General features: G+C 36.1%; 1 long non-coding RNA gene across 11 annotated transcripts; it reads right to left on the minus strand.

Annotated features, from left to right (window-relative positions):
* Window positions 1-206: 206 nt before the first annotated feature.
* Window positions 207-25,663, minus strand: LOC131595900 (uncharacterized). 11 transcript variants are annotated; one of them, XR_009282098.1, is made up of 10 exons: window positions 11,739-25,663; window positions 9,065-11,653; window positions 3,503-3,571; window positions 2,427-3,148; window positions 2,260-2,311; window positions 1,794-1,892; window positions 1,560-1,710; window positions 688-820; window positions 492-587; window positions 207-408 (listed from the first exon to the last, which is right to left on the minus strand). It is a non-coding gene; the product is annotated as an uncharacterized LOC131595900 (long non-coding RNA). The 11 variants fall into 11 exon arrangements; XR_009282099.1 differs by having other exon boundaries at window positions 1,794-3,148; window positions 11,739-11,803; window positions 12,272-25,663; XR_009282101.1 differs by having other exon boundaries at window positions 1,794-2,662; window positions 3,009-3,148.
* Between the last annotated feature and the right edge of the window lie 3 nt (window positions 25,664-25,666).

Consider the following 25,666-nt stretch of genomic DNA (forward strand, 5'->3'; position numbering starts at 1 on the left):
GCTTAAGAAGCACTATTAAAGTCAAGTTTTTAATAGCATTTTCTCCAAAAGCGCTATTATAGATTCATTCCAAATAGCACTTTCTGATCGTGTAAACTAATAGCGCTTTTAAAAAAAACGCTATCATATGTATTTCTTTAAAATAGAAATTATGAAACAGATTTATGTCAAATAAGAATTTAATTATTTATAAAAATTATACAGCTTAAATGTAACAAGAGAAATTATATCTATTAAAAAGTCACATGCATAGAAATATATATGTAACAATCACATATGTTATCATATGATCTCTATGATAAAGAAGTTTGATTCCCTACTGTTCTCTTAGCATCAATCCTATTATCATATACCTCCATAGCCTTTTTTATTGCGACAACTTCTTCTATCTCCAAGTTTGTTGCACACCTACACATAAAATAAAACTGATTTCTTATTAAAACATGAATGAAAAATCAAATTGAAAATGAATTTGACAAACTATTTAGTACCTTAATGGGACTAATATGTTCAACTTCTTCATCTTGTTCCTTAATTGGAATACGTTGTTTCTACTCCTCATCTTTTTTATCAACAACTACTACCTCCTTGACAAGTTCAATCAAGTTTAAAATACTTCAAATTAAAATATTGAAGTGGTAAACAAACATGTCTAGATATAAATACCTAACAGAGAAAAGGCCTTACTTCAACATGCTCTCCAAGTAAAACATGAGTGGAAGGCTTTGCAACACTTGTGACTAGGTTGCTCTTAACTTTAGCAAACTAGATGAATCACTGTCATAGCATGTTATGTTGCAGGTTTGTTTCTTGACATCGCCTGCTCTTACGAATTTGTAATCAAAACATGTTGTCAAACTTCCCTTAAAACATGAGAACAAACAACAGTATAGCCACAATGATAAAAACAAACAACAGTGACATGATAAATATTATTTTGTTTATAATCCTTGAAAATATACAAATTATTACTGTTTGTCTTTGATGTTTTGTTTTAGTCTCTAAAATTTATTCTATTGGAATTAGTCCCTGTAATATGTAAAAGATGTGATTTTTATCCTTCAAAATGAAGACAAAATAATATTACATATCAATTTCAATATAAAAATATTTTATAGAGATTAAAACTAAACAAGGTAAAAAAAATAAATTGTAGTATATTTGCAATGACTAAAGAAACAAACAAAATTACATAACTAAATCCAAGACTCTTGATATTTGCCGGGACTAAAAGCATATACAAACCTTTATTTTATATAGTAAGAGCAGTATTACCCCCATGAAGCTAAAAATATAAAACTTCTATTAAGATTGGTAGCACCCTTTCTTGTCTTTTGAATTTCAAGTTTATATTTTAAACATTTATCGGTCGCATACACGATTCGATTAACAATTTAAATAGATTAGTAACAGTGTGTGATTTACACTATCTAAGTTTAATAAGGTGATTAGTTGAGTTGGATATGCAAGGTAAGTTGTACATAATGAAAAGTCAAAGTGGTAGTTTGATTTAGAATTTGAATAAAAATAAGCAGTATGCTACAGGAAAGAGAACACACCACCAAAAGTTTATAGGGTGTGGAGAACATCAAGAACATACGTGTAATCATTACACCGTTCTGCGTCATTGATTAACTGGTAGATATGTCCCAAATTCATCATTAAGAGCCAAGCAAAGTTGTTCTACCAGGTCAAGTACCTGCAACATTGCTGAAGGAAAACGTATAAAATAATTTTAACCACAGGAACGTGTCGTTTGATTTATTCTACCAAAGAGATGCTGCAACACGAACCAGATAGCCAAGGAAAAGATGAGTTGGTGCTGGAAGAGAGAATGCTAACCATAATTCTGAAACCAAAGTAATCAAATCTTGCAAATATTTTTGAATGTGCTACACAATAACATCACAGTTAGACCAGTGGATAGAAAAAAAAGTGATAAAAAAATTAACCAATCAAAATTTCTATTAGTGTTTCCTCCAAAGAAGATTCAAGCTCATGTGCTCCCAAAATTTTAAGTATGCCACTAGTTCTGTCTAAATTTCAGCTACATCAACATACTTGGAGGGAGAGAAATAAACTAAACAGAACAAAGTCTAGAACTACTTTGTCTTATTTACCCTATAAGATCACCTAACATTTTCTTATCAAGTGAAGAATTAAAAGCATATTTGATTGTATTTTTATATACATATATTTCAAAATGGGACAACACTTTATAACCTCCTACTAATAAGCCAAAAAATTCAGAATCACTACCTAATGAACAGTCAAGCAATGTTGATGCCTCAAACGAGTTGATTATGAGGCACTACTAAAAACACAACACAACAATGATGTAGCTTTACTAGAAACATAACATATTATTGAAAGGTTTATATTTGCAACACAACAGGCAGTGAGGTGGTCATTTTAGAGGCACATACCATCAGTGATATGGTCATGACTGAAACCATGACAAGAAATGAGTTGTCCACTTCCACAATGATTTCCCACAATCACAATCACCTTTCTCATCCTGAAACTCACTCTCATAATCATCACTTTTCTGATTTCCGTATAATTCCCAAAGATAATTTCCCTTAACATGAATCTCTATCCATTTGTGATCCACTGCCATGTTATGAACAACTTGAAGACAGTCACATCAGAGGCATCAAACCTGTACATCATCATCATCATCTTGCTCAATATGATATAGTTTCCATCACCCATCTTGACCATTATGAGATACTGCGCAACCATCACCTAACCAATTTTGAGACACTATCCCCTAGACAACTAGCTAATTCTCAAATGTTGCATCACTATGAGCTGGAAAATGGCGAGATACTACATGAAAACCGGCTAGTTAATTCTCAAGAACACTATGTAATTTTCAAATAGAGTGATATACCCAACTATGAGACAATAAGTGATGACACTCCTTTCAACTGTGAGGAACCTACCCCAGACACTTAGCCTAACAAAAGGAGGAAAAAGAAGTATATAGTCTGGGAACACTTTACCATAGTACTGCAATCAAATGCAATCAAATTTTTGCCAATAGTACTGGTTCAAAGGTTGTGGTACCTTCCACCTTAAGAGACACATTGCTAAAGAAACATGCACAACTCTTCTCCATGGCTAAGATTAGAACACATATGCCCTACAAGCAAGGGGAACTAGTGTTGACAATGTCATTGGTACACGAAATCGATGTTGTAGAACTGAGAGGTTCAATTCAAATACTCTGAAAATGTAAATTGTTAATTATGAAAAAATCACGAAAACCGAATTGAACAAATTGATCGATATTGCACCTTGTTTCTTATAACACCCAACATTTTGCTTCCTTAAACTTGATTGAACTAAAGCTAATCACAAAAAACTTAATCCATGCATAAAAAAGATTCAGTATTATGTGTTCCGAATTATTTAATGGAGTATAGTCAACAATGAAGGAATAGGCAACCCTACGAAATTGAGATTTAGAGAAAACATGATTTGCACATATACATACCTAAATTAGATTTCAATCGCCACTGACACTACGATGCAACCGAACTATCCTCCTTCATATTTTTGAAACCTTCACATACAGGTTGGAGAAGAAGATTAGGGGTGTTCATGGTTCATAAACTGCACTGAACCGAACCACATAAATGGTTCAATTCAGTTTTTAATAACCACATTAATAACAATTCAGTTAATTGTTAAAACAGTTTTAATTCAATTATGAATTGGTTTAAACCGGTTTGCATATTTAAACCAGTTTGTATATATAAACCGGTTTAAAACCAATTTATAGTTATATAACCAATTTTATATTCTGTCAAAAAAAAACAATTTTATATTAAAAATTATTTTAAAATTAATCTATTTTGAAATTTTATTTTAAAAAACATTATATATATATATATATATATATATATATATATATATATATATATATATATATATATATATATATATGTTTGTTTCGGTTGGTGTTTTGAAAATTTGTGGATTTCCAAGATTCGGCCTCCAGGATTCTTCAAATCTAAATCTTCAAATGCACACATTATATATATATTATGTATGTTTGTTTCGGTTGGTGTTTTAAAATTGGAAATCCACAAATTTGAAATCTCCACAAATGCACACATAAACCAATTGAAATCTCCAAGGAACTGCACACATATTCTTTCCGATTATTTTTTAAAAATTTAAAATAAAAGAATAGAAAAACCATTTATAAACATTATGTGATCTCAACTATTTTATTTAAAATCATATTATTTTATAAACTGCTTAATCACATTGTGTTGATGCACACATTGAATTTCAATTATTCTCAAAAAATATTTTCCTTTATTCTGAAACACTAAAATTTTCTTGCAAATACAAATTTTATTGATGACTTATATGAGATTATGAAATCATTAATAAATTATTAAGCTTCTTGAAATTAATTAATCAAAATAAAAGAACTAATTTAGTCATATGTTCAGTCAAACAAATTAACTATTTTAAGTGAACACAAAACTTAAATTACAATTAGATATTTGCAATTTGACAAAGGAAAAACTGACACTATTATGTATAGTACAAAATATATTATATTAGGCTTCATAGTTCATATAATATAATCAGTTTTTTTTTTTTTGAAATTTTTAAAAAATAATTTATTTTCAGATTTTGTTTTATTTTCAAGAAAAAAATATTTTTTTACTTTCAGATTTTTTTTTTTTCGGATTTTATTTTTATTTTAAAATTTTATTGAAAAAATATGATTTTTTATTTTTTTATAAAAAAATCATTTATATAATTAAACCAGTTTATAAAATAAAACTGGTTTTGAACCAGTTTTGAACTGAATCTGAATTGTTTAAATTAAATGGTTCAGTTCATTAACCATTTAAGTGATTCAGTTTTTTTATGGTGCAATTCAGTTCAGTTCCAATATACAATTCAATTAACCATATTTTTGAATGAAGTAGCTCTTGAACGAGGTGAATGAAAATCACATATGAGGATTTGCAAGAGGGTTTCAAAGAGTGTTAGATGTTAGCGGGTGAGAAAACTGACAAAGTAGAACCGCTACAACAACATCGAGAGACAGAGAAACAATAAAGGTATCCTTTGTGAAGATTTCTAAAAACAACTCAACCGATTTCTGAGTTCTAGATTCAATGAGTTTTTAGAATTTCTAAGTTCTATGCTCAATCGAAATTGGTTTTAGGGTTTCTGAATTCTTGAATGGAGGCTGGGTATAAGAGAGACAATAAGGTTTCTGAGTTTGATAAGTACGAGTATCGTTGGGGAAGAACAGGATGAGTTTGATGAGGGAAGGTGAATTCCATGGTGGGGTTTCGAGTAGTGATGGAGGTGAGAAGTGATGTACGCGAAGGTGAAAGTTTATGCGTTCTTTTTTAATTTGGTAAAGTTGTGATTTTTGGCAAAAGTTGAATGGAAATATTTTATTTTTAAAAAATTGGTCGTACGCCTAAGATAGCGCTTTTACGAAAAGCGCTAACAAATGTGTATTATTATTATTATTATTATTATTTTAATGCTTTAAAATAGCGTTTAATTAAAGGTGCTAATATAAAACCCATCTTTAATAGCACCCGACAAAAAAGCGGTATCATAGGCTAGTATGTAAAATAATTAATAGCGCTTTATTAAAAAACGCTATCAATTTGGTGCTATTGTAGCAAAAAATTGTAGTAGTGATTTTTCTCTATCTACCAAATTTAAGATGAGACTGTGGGCGAGGTAGGGAGGTATAATTTGTAATACCTGATAAGTGCCAAAATGTTATTATTTTGAGTATATATTTGTGGCACTTATCGATTCTATTCTTTTGGTTTTTGTAATAAAATCCCAACTTTTGTGTATATATGTGCTTACTTGAGTTTTAATTCGTTTTATGTACCGTTTGATAGTTTTTCCTTTGTTTTATAGGTATTGATGCATATCGGAGCTTCAAGGAATAAAGTGTCGAAGGCACGACTTCGATTACGCAGTTTTGGAGCAATAAAATGGAAATTACACAGAAGCTCGCTAAGCCAAGCTCAAGCGTGTTAGAACAAGATTTGTTCTGATCAATATTCTTAGTTTTGATGATAACAAGTATATGAATTTTGTATGAGATAATGTGGTACTCTAATACTATGCAATTTCCGTTTCAGGAATTATATAAAGAGTATGCACAAAATCAGCGCAAGAAGCACTGACTCAGAAGGTTCAGCATGCAACATCAGAACATGGTCTGGCAAGACATCAGAAGATGGTCAAGCAGAATCAGAACATGGGTCTATGGAAGCATCAGAAGAACTTGAGATCAGAAGCAGAAGCACTGAAGTTCTCATGGTATCACGCTCAGAAGCTCTTCAAGGTCAGAAGACAAGAAGATGCTCTGCACCAAGCTGTTTGACTCTGATGACATTCAAACGTTGTTTACACAAACATCAGATCAGAAGCAAGTACTAGACTGGCAGGCTACGCTTACTGACAAAAGGAACGTTAGAAGCTATTAAAGGCAACGTCAGTAGACACAGCGGAAACAAGGCTCGAGGTAGTTGACAAAAGAGTGAAACATTAAATGCAATGCTGTACGGAATACGCAAAGCATTAAATGCTCCCAACGGTCATCTTCTCAAGTGCCTATAAATATGAAGTTCTGATGAGAAGCAAATGTTAACGAATTACAAATTCTGAACCAACTTGCAGAAACGCTGTTTCAAATCAAAAGCTCTCAAACTTCATCATCAAGCTCACTACATTGCTGTTGTAATATCTTAGTGAGATTTAAGCTTAAACTTAAGAGAAAATCACAGTTGTGATAATAGCTTTTTAAGAAGCATTGTAACTCTTAAAAGAATTTTGTTTACATTAATTTGTAAGTTCTAGAGTGATCAGGTTGTTGATCAGTATACTCTAGCAAGTCTTAGAAGTTGTCTAAGCAGTTTGTTCCTAGAGTGATCAGGTTGTGATCAGGATACTCTAGAAGACTTAGCAGTTGGCTAAGTGGAAAACCATTGTAATCAAGTGTGATTAGTGGATTAAATCCTCAGGTGAGGTAAATCACTCCAAGGGGGTGGACTGGAGTAGTTTAGTTAACAACGAACCAGGATAAAAATCATTGTGCAAATTGTTTTTATCTTACAAGTTTTAAAGCTACACTTATTCAAACCCCCCTTTCTAAGTGTTTTTCTATCCTTCAAAGCGTGCTTGCATAAACGTGAAATAGAGAAGAGCATATTCCTGAGATCGCTGAGCCAGCTCAACCCGCTTAGCCAAGTCCACTGTACTAGACAGTTTTGACAGTTTGCTGAGCCATTCTGCAAAAACTTTTCTTTATATTCTTTCATTTGGCACATTTCTAGGTAGGGGTGTTCGCGGTGCGGTTTGGGCGATTTTGACGAAAAAAATCATCCGAACCGCAAGAGAAAAAATCGTGCGATTTGGTTTGATTCGGTTGACTTTAAAAAAAAATCTAAACCAAACCAAACCAAACTAATGCGGTTTGGTTCGGTTCGGTTGATTCGGTTTTTTACAAATATTTTATTGAGTCATACATACATATATAGATGATAACATATTATATTTAGACATTCATACACTATCAAATAACAATAAAAATCGTCATATTTTGACAACAATTTTCTATTTAATATGTAAAAATTAAATTAGACAAAAGTGGAACATTAAACATAAAATGATAGCATAAAAAAATTATTATAATGAAACAAAAAATAGAAGAGATGAGAGATTAGTGAAGGTGAAAAAAAAGTTGAGATATTAGAAAAGAAGAAGTGCGATAAAAACGAAACTGAAATACATAACATTTTCATAAAAATGAGAAGGTGAAAAAGAAAGAATATAAGAGAGTAGAGATTATATAAGAAGAGGGAAGATGAATGTGACAAAGAAGGTGCGATAGTGTTATTAGAGATTAGAGAAGATCGGGACTGAAATTATATGTGTAAGGATGAGAAAATTGTTCGTAATTGTAGCAACCTGCCCTAAAAATTAAAGTTTTAGAGTCGCCACCTATTCTGAAGGGCGAATAGGAAACCCTACGCAGTATAAAGATCAGGGTAAGATACTATATTCAGGTCGAGGGAAGGTGTTAGGCACCCTCAACCCTTTCCTAAAGGCTAACATCTCAAAGATAAAGGTTTATGGTAAGGTTTATAAAGAAAGGTGACAGAGAGTAATAAGAGTTAAAGGCTAATTATTTGAACATGATTAGAGTTTGGAAGAGGGGGACTCGCCTTGTTGCCAAGTTCCTACGTACCTCCTTATGGAGGATCAGAGTCTACGTAGTTCGGGGACATGGTTGTACGCTTAGGATTTGAATTGAAAATGTTTGAAAGTTGTTTGAAGGCTTTTTGAATGGCCTGTTGTAGAGGATGAAGATCCGTAATTTGATTTGAAGTGTTTTGAATGTTTTTTAGATGTTTGGGCGTACAACCCTGATTTGATTTGTACTATTAATCGCGATGATCAATAGGTTTGATCACCATAATTAATAGATTAGTGGGGATTGCTAACAATTTTAATCGATAGGTTCGATTATCACTAATAGCAAATAGATGTGTTTTTTAGAATTTAATTATTATCGTTACCCCTCATAATCAATAGATTTAATTACAAATAATAACAAATTTGATAAAGAGGAAGTGCTAATCATCATAACCAATAGATTTGGTTAAAACCATTTAGCAAAATAAATTATTTTAATGTATAGGATTTGATTAATTAAATTAATCGATTATTAATCATCGCGACCAATAAATTTAGTCGGAACGAATAATAATTTAAATCCTAATATTTGGCCAAGGGCAAATGGGATTGAGCGAACCCTAATGCATTATGACTTTCTAGGGTTTTTTTGTGATTTGTGATAGTTAAAGTTAATTAAAATTAATTAAATCGAACAAATCGGGAAAATAATCGGAAAAACCCTAATAGTCCTAATTCTAACTTATATTATTCTAATTTTTAATTGAATGAATTAATTAAATCTAATCATAATTAAATAACTAGTAATCCAAATAATTAAATAAATAATAAAAACAATGTATAAAAGAACCTGGCTGTGATCCCATGTTACTAGTCTTTGAGGCTCCATGATGAGCATGCACATTCTGGTGCGTTTGATCTGATCCGGATACGATCCAATGGCCAGGATGACGAGGATGTACCGTGAGCCACACTTGGGCATGCACACTGAAACTTATGGCAATTGAAACACAAGAAAATAAAAAATAAGAGATCCCTAGCCAGGGATCGAACCGGTGACTCAATGGGTCATAAACACAAACGCCTCCGCTGGGACACCATATCCTTGCTGTTCATTTTATGATTCCAATGCTAAATATATAAAAGAAACAAACAAAAATCAAAATAAAAAAAGGACGCGCGCGGAGCTGCACAGCTTCTTCTTCTTCGCGATATCGTTACTATTGCACACACACCTGGAAATTGATCTGAATGAAACACGATTAATAAATAAAAAAGAACAGCATGACTCGACTCCAATCACCCTGCCGAACACGATGATACCCCTCATATGGTCCAATTCTACCTATTTTGAAGATCCCCAATTTAGAGCTTGAATAACCTAACAATGGTGGATTCCTCAATCTGTGACAAAACTCAAAATTTCCAGCCCAGAAACATTCCATACAATTATACAAACTCAAAAACACAATAAAAAATCATTTATAACATGTAATTTGGTGTAACCGAATGGAAACGTTTCTTGACAAACCGTGGCCTATGTAAGATGACTCTGAACCTGTTGGATGCCTATGGAGGACGAGTCAGCTTCAGGGATGCTCCAGGGATGTATTTGAATCCTCAAAACTCTTTAAATTGGCCTGCCACTTTGAATTCGAAATTGATTTTTTTCTTTGAATTTCCAAGAACTCCACTATGGCTTTTGGCTGCAAAATCCTCTCTTTTCTGTCTGCAATTCTTGTACATATATATGACAGCATCCTAGGTTAACCCAATTAATTCTTGATTGAATCTGATTCAAATCTGATTGGGATTTGTTGTATTTTTAGAATGATTGGATTTGAAGAAGTTGAAGATGCAGGTGTCATACCCCAAATTTGTCCTGCCCCTTAATTTTTAACTGGCTTAGGCTTCTCATTTCATATGCATCACCTCTCCATTAGGTCATATAACATATCATGCATCATTGATCAATAAATTGGGCATGGGATCAAGGATTTCGGAAGCTTAGGGTTTCATAATGAGATTGACGCGTGCATGGCGATTGAGACATGGTTCTTCTGGTTCTTCAAGCCAAAAGGCATGGGATCAGGGTTTATTTCCCTATGGTTGACCAAAGGTAAGGTTTCACCTGTTGTGTTTGAGCTTGAAAAGGTTTCCAACTGAGGATCATCGAATTAGGTTCTCTCATCAGCGTTTCCCTCAAAGCATTGTGATTTTGCTTTGAGATCATTGTTGAACTATGGTACAAGAGGATGAACTTGAAGATTGCATTGTACTTAAGGCATCATTCGTGCTAACGCTAGTCGCTTGATACACAAGTCTGTTTTGAATTGGTGAATTGAATTGAATTAAAGGATTCATTGAAGATCAGGTTGATTAGAACTGTTCATCGAAATTTGAAGTGGATTTGAGTTCAAAGATAATCAAAGTTATTAAGTATTTGTGGATGAGGTCTTGAGAAGCAAGTTACTTGAAACTTAAGACAAATGTCATGTACAAGGATATTCAGGCGTTATGGAAAACACGTTCATTCATTCAAGAATCTTCAAGTATTTTCATACAAGATCCATCATTCAGAATCGTCAAAAGCTTATCCAAGATGCACATTATTCCTCATTCAAAATTCATTAAAAGAAAAAATATCATGTTACAAAAAGAAGGATGGCAAATATATCAATCATTACAAAGAATACAAGAAAATCAAGCTTTATCCCATTACAAGGATTTACATATTTTGACCTATAGTTGATTTTAGTCAACTGTTGACTTTTTGGTTACACAGTTGACCAAAGTCAACTCCCACCCTGGACCTATTCCACTTCTGAACTTTAGAGTCTTTTGCATTCCAGCCCCTTGAAGTCATCACCATATGTATCACAAATCTCCAAACCTCATGAAGCTTCTAATGCTAGAGAATTTCATGCAAAGAGAAAAACCATGCTCAGACTTGTCAAAAGGAATTACAATATCAGCACCAATCAGAATCTCGATCCATATATCAATGTTCAATCTGATATACATACATCAAATTCCCAACATTTATACATCTAAGCCTACCATTGCAGTAAAGAAAAATTCAGTTACAAAGAGTCCGAAATTTGGGAAATATAAAGGCATTGGTCAGAGCTCTTGCTTGTGGGCATCACCGGTATTCATCTTACTCTCAGGCCTATACTTGCAGCCACTTCACTTGCCAACCGAAACCGAACCGCCATGCATTCAAAACTGAGCCATACAATGTGCTCCAAGCTGCTGCTTTTCCATCCAAAATTAAACAAGAAAAATCCCTGCTACAACACAACACAGTCAGACAAAAGACGGCATCTAGAAACCGACAGCAAACGACATCAGTTCAGGAAATAAAAGTCATTGCTTCAAGGCTTCTAATCATTCAAGTCCCCATTTTTCTTTGACTTTGTATCCTGGTTATTTGAACCTGCAAGTTACAAAGACATTTGTTGTCAAATGCATTGCCTGCTAGACTACAAGTTTCAGCATGCCTAACACCAAAGAAAACTCACAAGCAGGGCATCTATAAACTCCATGCAGATTCAACAAAAAAATCCAGCTTATTCACAAAGCAACCCTGCATCGATTCAGCACAGAAAAGGGAGAAAATCAGAGAAAATCTAAATCAAATTCAGAGTCCTGTAAAATCCAAACAGAAGCATAAACCAACAACCTAGTACTAACACACTAATTCTCCAACTAACTCAAACAAAATTAGTTACACAAGCTATCACTACTTACGCCACTAACAGATTCAGTTTTAACCCTAACCATTTCCTAACAGAACTCTCTAAACCAGTTAGCAAACCAAACTTTCATCCATTACCCATTCCTATAACTAACTTGCAAACATCTCATAACAGTTCTAACTAACTTAAATCCATAAAAAGCCACAAACAGAATCCTAACTAACCTTTTCCACCCTTGTAACTAACTAACCTCCTAACTGTGTTAACATCTCCTAACAGTTTTAAAAACTGACTTCAACTAACACATAACAGTTTTTTAACTAACTCAAAACAGAAAAATCAGAAAGATAACTAACCTTTATCATAACTGACTCAACCTTCCTTCAACCTATATACCAGAATTCTTCAGTCTCCATTTGGCGGTTTCCTCCATCACAATCACCCTTCAATCTCTCTCTCCATATCCATCTTCAGTTTGGCATAACCTTCATCATTCACCAAGAACCATAATAGAAAAATTCAGATTTCGATCACATCCATCAACCCTCTCCAATTCTTCATCTATCTTCTTCATCTTCCCCATACTTTCAATCTTCTGAAATCAACATCATCTTCAATCAGAAATCAACTCTGCTCTTGAATCTTCATCACACTTTCATCATCACCTTCATCTCTGTACCAATCTTCATAAGAGAAACCAGAAAAAAAAACTCAACAATCTTCAACGGTCTGATTCACATCCCCACAACCATCTCCACACATCTGCTACAAACAACAACAGTTCATAACACCAAGAACAATTCAACAACCATCATCACAATTCTGCAAACGAAAAAGAGAAAATCAGTAACAAGAAAAGGTAGCAAACCTCAATGAGGAGTTCTACGACAATCTTCAACTGCAGTTCAATTCTCCGATCCTCAAGTTCAAGTTTCAACCTTCGATCATCCCCACGCACTTCGTCATCATCCTCTTCGATCCGCTTCAATTCCGAAGTATCACTCACTGATTCGACATCTACACCACGATGCGTTAGCGGCCAGCGGAACACGTCAAACGCATCTTCATAACATCATTTTCTATTCATCTTCTTCTCGGCAATAATTTCACGCAAATCTTCAATCACCATTGCTTAATCGAAGGAAATGAGAGAATGAGATCGGAGGTTGACGTATTTGCTTCCGGTCATGACGGCAATCTGAAGGATTTCGCCGGGTTGAGTTTCGCCGCCATCGCCGTTTGCGCAGAGAGGAAGAAGACTCGCTTAGAATTCCAAAGGTCACAGTATTAACCCTAAACTCCCCTTTTTACTATTTTTAATTAACATTAGTTTTAATTGAGTATTAAGTGTGATTAACTGTGGTTAATGGTGATTAATTTGATTAATTGAATTGTAAAAATCTGAGTTAGTTTGAATTTGGATCATCAATAATATCTGGGCCACCGAATTGCTTCTGTACCCCCCATAGGCCAATAGCACACTTTTTGGCATCATAAAATCTGTAAAAAAAAAAATCATCATGGGCCTGACCATGTGGGCCTACGCCAGTTACTCATCACACTAGTAGTTTCAATGTGCACCCCCTAATCGCATGTTTTAACTATTGATTAGAATTTAGTTTTTGATGTAGTTTTTTTCTTTCCTTCTTTTTTCTTAGTAATAAAGATAAAACTTAGTAGATTTTAGGATTAATTTTAGTCTTAGAATTTTCTCATTAAGAATACATAAAAATAGTAAAAATTTTAGGTTAACTTTGACATTTAGTTTTCTTCATAAAAAACTCATCAAAAATAGTAGTATTTTTTGGTTTAATTTTGCACTAATGTCTGGATTGTTTTTGTATCAATTACATGTTAATTTTGGTATAATTGTTGTGTGATTTTGTTACTTGTTTTTGGCCATATTTTTGGCCTATTTTGTTAATACCTTTTTAATGCTCCTATTAGAATTTACCATGTTAACATTAGACTTAGACTAGAATAACAACTATTAGAATAGAAAATAGGTCTAGTTCCCTCTCTCATTTTCTTTTCCTTTTCAACTTTTAAAATACTTAATAAATATCGATGAAGATCATACCGTTACTACATTTCATAGTAGGAAAGAAATGATTGGGGCGTAGGCCCCGATGTATGTTCTTTTCTACTTAACGGAGAAGAAATGATTGAGGCGTGAGGCCTCAGTGTATTTCTTAACCGTTATTTAGAGAAACGATTGTGGCGTAGGCCTCGATGTGCATTCTCTAAATATTCACAAAATAACTCCTTTTTGTATTTCCTTTACTTAGCGGAGAAGAAATGATTGAGGTGTGAGGCCTCAATGTATTTCTTAACCGCTATTTAGAGAAACGATTGTGGCGTAGGCCTCGATGTGCGTTCTCTAAATACGCAAAACAAAACTCTTTTGGTATGATCTAAGTCGCAAATTAAAATTCCCTTAAAAAACACCAACCAAAAACACTTAAAACACTAATAAATGGTCAGATTTAAAACAAAGTAAGGAAGTGATGCGAAGCCTTGTAGTAGGTCTTCGTCATCATGGAATTACCCTAAAAGACACAAACCAATCATTTCTTTTTCTTTTGCCTCTTTGGCACCTAAGGGCACTGTTATTTCCGCTCGTACGCATCGTAGGCGATCCCTTATGCAAGAGCGCGAACGTTAACTCCGCCCAACTAAAAAACACAAAAACAAACAAAACTATGGAGCCGAACTACGGCGCTCTGATTCCTGAAAAGGATACGTAGGCATCAAGTCGCGGGGCTTGAACGAGCACATTTGTAAATATTTCTTTCTTTTCCCCGTATTTCTTTTTGCATGCATTCATATATAGACATAGACATAGTACACACCCTTTAGATAGAAACAAACATAGGTGGATACCATCGAGTACGATGGGCGCGAGGGGTGCTAATACCTTCCCCTCGCGTAACCGACTCCCGTACCCTATTCTCTGGTCGCAAGACCTTGTTCTTACCCTTTGTTAGGTTTTCTGATATTCCTTTCCCTTATGGGATAAATATATTGGTGGCGACTCTGTTCTTTTTCGCGAGCATGCGACAGCTGGCGACTCTGCTGGGGATGTTGATAGACCTGTGCTGGTCCATTCTTAGCGAGTCGATCCTAGCCTTTGTTTGTTTCTTTTATTGGGTGTTTATTTATTTGTTTATGCGTTTTGCATTTGTATATATACGCTTGCATATCATGTTTATTTCTTGCTTGCATATCATGTTTACTTTCCGCATGCATCTGGACTATATTATGGGTCCCCGTGGGGGCCATATATTTTCTCTCTGTTTGCAGGTTGGTTGGGATGATTCTATGAGGTAAAAGGCCCAATACCCAGGCCATGAGTGATACCTTAGGAACTAGGAATAGAGTGGCCATGACGGGCAGAAGACGTATGTCTGATTGATCTGATCATGTATCCACGGACAGAGCTTGGTTGAAAGAGGCAATATCGTATGATTACGCCTACTTTCAATCCTCTGTTGGCTTTCTTTGACCTACCCTGACCTAGATTCACCTGTGAGTGGGGAGGGATATACATGACAGGTACCGTTGGTGACTATTCTGTTCTGTTGGTGACTATTGGTTTTCCTGGTATTCAAAAAGGTGTCGGACCTTTGATCCTGTGACATCTGACTTGTATCAGTTATTCAGAAGTTTGTATGGTGGTTACTAAGATTATATGGACCTTGATCCCATGCCTTGGCATTGCATAACATCATTGTTTTATCCACTTCATTTATGGGGGATCCTAGAGTCTATTTCAAAAAAGAAAAAAAGGAAATAGAAAAGCGGAAAAAAAAGATACTCTATACAAAAAAAGCTTTGATTCCAAAAGAAAAAAGAAAAAAAGAAGGACAAAAGTGTATGAAAAGACTTTAGGATCTCTCATAAATGAAACATTGCATTCATACTATCATACATTTCATAGTTCTATCAGAAACTAATTGGGGTCCCTTTCAACAGTATTTCTGCTTCATCAACAAATTTGACTTCCCTACATCTGTATCACACGAGGATTAAACAGAAGAGAATCATGGACCATCTTGAACAGAATCAGGCTGAACTTCGTAAGGACTTGGATATTATGGGGGAGAGGATTACCCAACTCTTGGAGACTCTCCATGCTGTTGTTCAAGGGCAAGAAGAGCTAAGACAAAGTGTTGCTAAGTTGGCTAATGGTACTCCGACCACTGTTGCTAATGGGGGTCGAAACCCGTGCATGTGGAAATTCCTAACAAAGAGACTTCACACCATGAGAACGATTCTGAACTTGAAGCTTTCAAATTCCCGATCGAGGAAAATGAGAGAAAATTCCATCTCCTAGAAGAAAGGTTGAATGCTTTAGAGGGTCGAAGCTCCTCCGGTTTAAATGCTATTGATTTGTGCCTAGTGCCTGATATTAAGATTCCTGCTAAATTCAAAGTCCCCAGTTTTGAGAAATACAAGGGTACCACTTGTCCGATGAGTCACATCAAGGCATTTTGCAACAAGATGGCTCCGTATGCAGAAAAGGATAAGCTTCTAATGCATTTCTTTCAGGATAGCCTAAGTGGGGCATCCCTTGAGTGGTATACACGACTCGAACGAACCCATGTCCGCACATGGGATGAACTAGCAGAGGCTTTTCTCAAGCATTACAAGTACAACAGTGACATGGCTCCTACTAGACTACAACTCCAAAGTTTAACTCAGAAGGTTGATGAGTCTTTTAAAGAGTATGCACAAAGGTGGAGAGAATTAGCTTCCAGAGTCCAACCTCCTCTTTTGGAACGAGAGCTTGTAGACATGTTCATGAATACTCTGAAAGATCCTTATCTGAACATGATGATTGGGTGTGCTTCCTCCGAATTCTCAAGTTTGGTTGTCGTAGGAGAACGAATTGAAAACGCCTTAAAGATGGGTAAAATCCAAGATATGGCTAATACTTCCGAATTCACAGAAGAAGAGAAAAGTGAAACAGATGCAATTTCAGAGAATAGAGAAGGAGAGCTCCCTGCTTATCCTCAGGTTCATGTTCTTAACTATCACCAAAATTACCAACAACAAGGTCCACAAAGGCCGAGAAGACCCCCGAGAAAGATTGACCCGATTCCTATGACCTACAGTCAACTACTCTCTCATTTACTCAATGATTCCTTGGTCCAATTAAGGGAGGCTAAGCCCCCTCCAACACCGATTCCTCAAGGATATGACTTAAACGCCAAGTGTGAGTACCATTCTGGGGCATCTGGACATTCAACTGAGGATTGTAATATTTTGAAACACAAAGTCCAAGATCTCATTGAATCCAAAGCGATATCATTCACTCCAAATGGTCTTCACATAAATTGAAAGGTTCATGGGGCTCCCGATCGAGGGATAAGCAAGGCCTGGTCTATCTTGAGCATTGCACCATTTGCTTTGTTCGAATCCCTTAAAAGCGTTACAAATTCCTGGATGACTTTGTCAAAATCTCTTTCCATGTGGTAATCAAAAGTGTTCTACACAATGCTTCTCATTCTCAAGGTTCCACTTCATATCTCAGTTGTCTCTTCTCAGAATTTCCTTCTCAGTAGCCTCCGCTTGTTAACAGAGACGAGAAGAATATGAGAAACAAATTGATGTGATTCTATTGCCTCGTGCCCATTCACTTCCCTGTTTGTTGGAATTTCAATTAGTAGCTCTCTTGAGTTTGATGATCATACAAGATTCTTTCCATTTAGGATGGCGATTACTACTCTAGCAACTATGCTTGGGGCTCCCGCACGAGGGATAAGCAAGACGTACTCTTATCTTGAGCATTGCATCACTTGCATTGCTCGAATCCCTAAAGCAAGGCAAAAGTTTACGACTCATGGGTGACTTCGTTGGAGTTCTCTTTTGGAGTAATCTGAAGTATTTGGAAAGAACTGCAAAAAGTATTCAAGATCAATAAGTCCAGACGGAGTCAAGTCTCCTCAACAATGGCATTCATTTAGTTTCTTTATTGCATTCTCATTTGTAACATTTCATTGTTTGTTTAAGCACTGCTAGCATGTAAAAACTTGTTAATTTCTGAATGAAAATAAAAATACATTGCTTATGTTTGTCTTGAAGTAATCCATTCGTTATCACTCATAAAAAATGTTTTTAGCATTACGATATCAACTTTACTAATTGCTTGCTTAGGCAAGAGCCGAGGGAGAATGATGAAAAATAAAAACGCAAAAATCTCTAATCATGTGTTTTCTGAATAAAAAACCCTACTGAGGATGTACAGGCATTATTTCAAATCCCCAAACACTGGAGATATAAGGGAGATAGACCCTCGATAACCCCGTTGAGCCTTGAAGTAGGAGTTTCTTTTCTCATTAGAAAAAACCCCTAATTTTAACCTTGGGACAGGGTAGTGTTCATTTAACTTGATTGAGTGTTCAAAACTCACCAAAAGGGTGTGCATCTAAGGATACAACAATGGTTATCCTTCCAAAGGTTGAGGAATGTCAAAACCGTAATGATTATCCTTATTCCATCAAGAGATCAAGAGATGACGATACCACAGTGGTAATCCTTCATCAAATCAAAGGAGCGAGGCAGTCGCAATCACCGCCAACGAATCAAAGATAATGCGAGGTCACACGACTTGTAAAAAAAACATATAGCAAAAAAAGAAATGGCAAAAAAAAAAAAAGAAGAAAAGGATGAAAATAAAAATGACAAAAGATGAAAAAAAAAAAGATGATGAAATTACCAAGCAAGAACAAAGTCGTGTGACAATGAATCAGAAGAATAAAAGGTGAGCGACCGCCATGTCCAAAGAACCTTATTGATTCCTCAGCCATTCCAAATCCCTTGTGAGGGATGAACACTCGTGTCGAGTTAATTGAACATAGGATTGGAGAACATCATGAAGGGGGTGGGCACCAAATAATTTTGAGCCTAAAAATCCTTTGTTTCCAAAACCGTGAACCTGGCCAAGTTACAACCCTTAAAAGTCCTAATTGAAGTAGGGTTTATTTTGAAAGCGCACTCCGATGAGATAGTGTTTAACTGACTCCCAATGAAGCGTAACACATATCCATGTTGGTATCGTATGCTTGCTTTATCTTCCATATGCAAAAATCGAGGTTGTGTCAACTAGTGATCCATTCACAAGAGGTCGCAACCTCATTTCATAAATAGTTTTACAACTTCAAGACTAACATAGGCTTTGCATTAGAATCATCATTCTTAGAATTAACATTCTTTTGCATACAAATATGTGCTTAACATCAAGGAAATTACCATGGTGAGGATCAGTGAGTAACTTGACTATGTCAAAGTTCAAGAGACTTGAGAACTCCGAGGAGTAAAGCTAATCATTCCAAATGTTGACCATCAAGGGGAAGGTTCTCTAAAGAACTCTGTTGGGCATGAATAGTTGATGCGTTCTTTGATTACTATGTGAGGAAGAGTTTGAAGACTCCGTTGAGCGTGGTAAAGTTGTTTCCACGTTTGTTTGACTTCAAAACAAAGAAAGCTCGAAGATCCTAATAAGATACACCTAATCAGGGGCAATTGAATCGAGGTTTGACCTCTCAAATTCAGCGTATTTGGGGCAATCATGTCGATAAATCTCTTCAAGCTTTGATCAATCTGGGGTAATCAAGTAGGGGAATCTCTCTTGAGTTCAACCAATCTGGGGCAATCAAGTCGAGGATCCTCTCTCAAGTTCAGTCAATCTAGGGCAGTTACGTCGAGATTCGACAAATCTTTCCAAAGATCCCTTGGGGAAAATTCCCTCGTAGTACATGAAGCTTGGGGCACAATCTTCTGAGCTTTATTGTCTATCCCCAATCATAGAAGTTTATTTCTCCTGGAACTTTGGTCTCTCCTCAAACACATGAGTTTATTTCTCATGGAAGTTGTTCCACTCTCCCAACCTGGTCTCCTTATCAGAATCTCTCATCCCCAACATGGTGAATCGAGGGAATCTCCTCAAACTCACCATCCCCAAGCAGTTCAAGGTGTAGGGAAAGTCAAATGAAGTCACTTCCTCCCCAACAAAGCCACATTCCATTCCTCAATGCGGTTGATAAAGATCTTTGGTACTGTAGGGTTTCCAATACTGATTCATATTGGTAGCTCAAGACAACAAGCAAAGGACTCCAACAATCATGCTTCTCTATCACTCTAATGCCTTTATTTGGCACTCTGCATATAGTTTCCGTTGCATATAACATTGCATCATCAAAAGCGTAGCATACCCATCAAAATGGAACATTACGCCATAGAAAAATTCAAACATGCATACAAAGCATAAGCCAGATAATACAAATCAACATTCAATCAAGACGATGATACTTCCCCACATAAAATGTTGTCCTTACAAACTCCGATTGATATCTGTTACTACATCACAAATCTCCTCAAACCATGGTGCCAATACCTGGTATCCTCAATCCCCATGGGTGGGAATAGGCCAGGCCGGCCTACAGGGGCCTATGGCCTAGCCTATATAAGGCCGGGCCAGGCCAGGCTTTTTTAACAAAAAGGCCAGGCTTAGGCTTTTTTAAAAGCCTATTTAATAAAATAGGCCAGGCTTAGGCTATTAAAAAAGCCTATGAAGCCTTATAGACCGGCCTATATTTTCATGTATATTAAAAATAGGCTGAATAGAGACCTATATTTGCATGTATATTAGAAAAAAGACTAAATAAGCAAACCTATATCTGTATATATATTATAAAAAAGGCTAAATAGACCGACCTAAATATGCATATATAAGACGGCTTATAAGGTTTCTTAAATAATATGGATTAATTGAAAACCATAATAAAAAATAGGCTTTTATATAGGCTTTCAGGCCAGGCCAGGCTTTTAAAAAGGCCAGGCCAGGCCAAAAAAGAGAGCCTATTATAGGCCACAGGCCAGGCTCAGGCCTTTCAAGTTTACTGTAGGCCAGGCCTAGGCCTTATAAAGCCTAGCCTAGCCTAGCCTATTTCCACCCCTAAAAGAAGTCTCATGTTCTCTCCCCAATGTGGATCGGATACAATGTCCTTCTTCGTCGGAATCGTTGTCTCCGAGGTTATTTCCCGCGTGCTGCGTGAAGATTAGAGTGTGAATGAGGGTGGGCATTCAACCCATCTCATTTTTCAATCATTTGAATAACCATACTTGGTGTGTGGCAATTCGAACGATTTCCGCTCTTGAAGAGTTACACCCTGCCTTTGGCCTGAGGGATTAATGTAATTCTTATGCTTCGCCAGCATCAACATCTCAGTGAATCTCCAATGTTTACCGATGTCTTTTGATCGAGTCTAGTCGTCACTAGTCTCCGTGATCTCTTCCCTCGTACGGGAAAACTTTTAGATCCAACCCCCGTGTTGTGTATCCTCTGCCTTCCGTCCTGGCAAACCATTTCAAAACTAATTCCCAATCCCCAACCTCAGTGTTGATATTAATTCTTTCTTCCCTTGACCTCAGTGTCGTTACCTTTCTTTTTCAACCTCAGTGTTGATGTCTATCCTTTTCTTGTCCAACCTCAGTGTTGATACCTATCATTCCTTCACCGACCTCTGTGTCGATGCCGATCGTCATTCACAACCTCAGTGTTGATGTTTATCTTTTCTCGTCCCAACCTCAGTGTTGATGTCCTTGACCTCAGTGTCGACGCCTTTCCTTTCACAACCTCAGTGTTGATGTCCCCCAACCTCAGTGTTGATATGCTCCAACCTCCGCGTTGATGTCCTCCAACCCCAGTGTTGATGTCTATTCTTTCTTTCAATTCTTGTGGGTCGTAGGTCCGTTGATCTTACCCTAATTTCGAGTCATGGATCGTAGGTCTGTCGACCTTATCCTCGTCTTTTTCAATTCTCTTGAGTCGTGAGTTTGTTATTCTCACCCCGATGTTGAGTCATAGGTCGCACGAGATATTTTTCCTTTCAGTCTTGAAGATCGTACGAGATCTTCTCCCGATGTTGAGTCATAGGTCGCACGAGATCTCTTTTCTTTCAGTCTTGAAGTTCGTACGAGATCTTCTCCCGATGTTGAGTCATGGATCGCACGAGATCTTATCCTTTCAGTCAGTTTCATACAACAATCATTCCCTTTGAGAACCTTGTATTGGCACCACTGCTACGTTACAAGCTATCACCATTCAACCATTACTCACCATAAATTCTTCCACCAGAAAAACAAAAATTCTCTTTCCCCAACAGATATCAAAGCAAAAACGAAAAATAAAGATAACACTTACACCATCTTTTCTTCAGGACAAATTTCAGGTCTTGATATTTAATCTTCTTCTACCTTAATTGTTCGAAAGGCTAGCGCCAATCTCACCTTCAGGTTTAAGACGATTAAGTAGGGGCAGCTGTCATACCCCAAATTTGTCCTGCCCCTTAATTTTTAACTGGCTTAGGCTTCTCATTTCATATGCATCACCTCTCCATTAGGTCATATAACATATCATGCATCATTGATCAATAAATTGGGCATGGGATCAAGGATTTCGGAAGCTTAGGGTTTCATAATGAGATTGACGCGTGCATGGCGATTGAGACATGGTTCTTCTGGTTCTTCAAGCCAAAAGGCATGGGATCAGGGTTTATTTCCCTATGGTTGACCAAAGGTAAGGTTTCACCTGTTGTGTTTGAGCTTGAAAAGGTTTCCAACTGAGGATCATCGAATTAGGTTCTCTCATCAGCGTTTACCTCAAAGCATTGTGATTTTGCTTTGAGATCATTGTTGAACTATGGTACAAGAGGATGAACTTGAAGATTGCATTGTACTTAAGGCATCATTCGTGCTAACTGTCGCGGGCGAAAAACCGTTTTTGTTCCTCTTTTTTGTGGATGAGACACCTGATGCCTTCTTTGGGCTCGAGTGCTCAAAAAAATGATTTTTCTTTGTTTCGACCAAACTTTTTATTATTTCCAAAGGAGGAAAAGGAAAAAAGCTGCAATAACCTAAAAGTGGGGGGAGAGATCTTTGGGTAAGAGGGTTGGTTATACGAAGGGAAGGTATTAGCACCCAACGTATCTATAGTACTCTATAGGTTTCTTTGTTATGTTTTATTCCATTCTTGTTGTGGTGAAGGTTTTTGTGAAATAGGTGGGACCTAAGGTGTTTGTTTGATTATGCTCGCAAAGATCATCGCGATCCTCTGCATACATATCCCCTAGAGGGAATCAGAGCATCTGTAGCTCGGGGTCTACGGGTGCTAAGGTTTGAATGGTTTTTTTTGTTTTGTTTTGCTCGCCAAGGATCGACCTTGTGCCTACGTATTCTCAAAGGGATGTTGAGAAAGTCAGAGCAATCGTAGTTCCCACTTATGCTAGTGGAAGCAAAGGAAAATAGACAAATGTCGTCTAAATGCTAGATGTATCTAATCTATATCATCACATACATCTGTTTGATTTTGTTTGAAAATCTTTTCATTATAAGCCCGGGGCCATGCCACTTAGGGTGCTTAGAATGATAAAGATGTTTTTGTTTGTTTAACCAGCCTTGTGGCAAAAACTTTCAATGAAGTCAGCCTTGTGACAAAAAGTTTTGATTAATCAGCCAGCCTCGTGGCAAAAGTTTCAATGAAGTCAGCCTTGTGACAAAAACTTTGATTAATCATCCAGTACGGTGGTAAAACAGTTTGATTGATTAGCCAGCCTTGTGGCAAAAAGAAAGTTGGATTGATTAGCCAGCCTTGTGGCAAAAAAGTTTGATTGATTGATTGTTTGTGATGATATATAAGAGATACTCCTAGCATAGAGATGAAAAATGTCTAATCTCCTAGGGTATTTGTTTTGGATATTGGGGATGCTTATAAGAAGCCCGTGGGTCCTTGTACGAAGCCCAAGAGGAGGCTATCCGAGGGTCCTTGCATTGTAAGCCCAAGAGGAGGCTATGGGAGGGACAATCCGGGGTCCTTGCATTGTAAGCCCAAGAGGAGGCTATGGGAGGGTCACTCGTTTGTACAAAGCCCAAGGGGAGGCATGGTATAGTTGGTTTGAGTTCTTAGAGCGATTTCACCGGGAAACCATACTCTATGTCCTAACCTAAACTAGTGGAGATTCTTTGCACGAAGCCCAATAGGAGGCTATGGGGAACCTAGTGTTGTACTAAGTTGAATAAGCATATAACACAATCACAAGTATGAACAAGTATGAACAAACATTAACAAGTACATGAACAACTATGAACAGTTATACATATATGACAAAGTGTGTGTATATAATGGAGTTTATGAAGGAAATATACCTGTAAGCATGATCCATTTGTATACACAGGGCTCGGGACTCACACTCGGGGAGAGGTCCATTTGAGTTTATTCAAAGCTATGTAAACAGGTATTTACAAAAGGGCTTGGGACTTATACCTACATGGAGGCCCATGGTATATTTTTTTGGGAAGATTTAAAGAAACCTTCGTTTTTGGTTTGTTATTCAAAGTTAAAAAGAACAGATCGAGCTGTGTACAAAAGGCGTACAATGAAATACCTAATTTCATGTACTGGAATGGGTATGTACAAAAGGGGCTTGGGACTTATACCTACGTGGAGGCCCGTGTTTTATTTACAAAACATGGTTGATCGTTTTATTTACAGTCGCGTTGTTTGAAAAACGGTTTGAAAGTTTGTTCTGAAAGAAAGTTTATTTATTTTGAATAAAAAGACTGTGTAAAAAGAAAAAAGGAGTGGGTCTTATACTCTCTAATATTCGAGAGGCCCCTGTTTTATTTTCATAAAACATGGTGGATGGTTTAAAAAAGAGTTGAAAGATTTGTTTGTTAAAAAAACTGTTTGGAAGTTTATTTGAAAAAAGTTTTCTGTTAAAACAAAAACTGTACAAAGAAAGACGAAAGGGACTTATACTCTCTAATATTCGAGAGGCCCCACTTCGTTTTGGAAATGAGTTGCATGGTTTGAAAGTGAATTGATTACTGTTGTGAAAACAGTTGATTGAGTTTTAGGCTTACCTCGAAGAATGAGAAAATTGGATTTCTGAGTTTGAGGTGTTATTGTGATCTTCAAGTGATGTGCTTGGAATAAATTAGGATCTAAACAAATGTTAAGCATCCACACCAGCAGAAAAGAAACGTCGAATAAGCTCACAGCTTTCAGCAATTCCATGATCATCCAGTAATTGTTTATGGAGTTCTACAGCAAATGGAAGACCAAACAAACAGAGAACAACAGAGAAATAATCTCGAAGTCTCGGATAAAGTTAGAAAATTCAAGTAATATGCAACAGTAATCAATTAAAAATTTAAATGATTAGCTACACAAAATTATATGAAAATATTAAATAAAATTAATTCTAAAAGAAGATATTTTTTGTGATTTTTCATGAAAAGAAGAAAATAATTAGAAAACATAAAGTTAAATATGCATCTAAAATATTTTTGTGTTTTTTAATATCTTTAGAAAAACATACTTCTAAACATATTAAAAATATTTCTAAGAAAACTTAAATCTCACAACATATTTTTGTCATTTTTTTTAAAAAAGGATTAGAAAAAAAAAGAACTTAAAATCCTACATTAAAATAAAAATAACTTAAACTCATGAAAATATTTATAGAAAAATAAAATAAAAGGAGAATTAGTTAAAAACTAATTTAAGTGGGCCAGGGGTGCTAAAACTCAGACTGGAGGTGTATGGCCCAAATTAATTTAAGGAACTGAAATAAAATAAAAAACATTGGGGCCGGACCGGGTCGGGTCAGTGTGACCCGGATCCGCCCCATCTCCTAAAACACACACGGGTTGGAAAACCCTAAACGCAATTGAGAAAAGAGGCAACG

Source organism: Vicia villosa, linkage group LG4 (assembly GCF_029867415.1).
Source record: "Vicia villosa cultivar HV-30 ecotype Madison, WI linkage group LG4, Vvil1.0, whole genome shotgun sequence".
In the NCBI taxonomy this organism is placed as follows: Eukaryota; Viridiplantae; Streptophyta; class Magnoliopsida; order Fabales; family Fabaceae; genus Vicia; species Vicia villosa.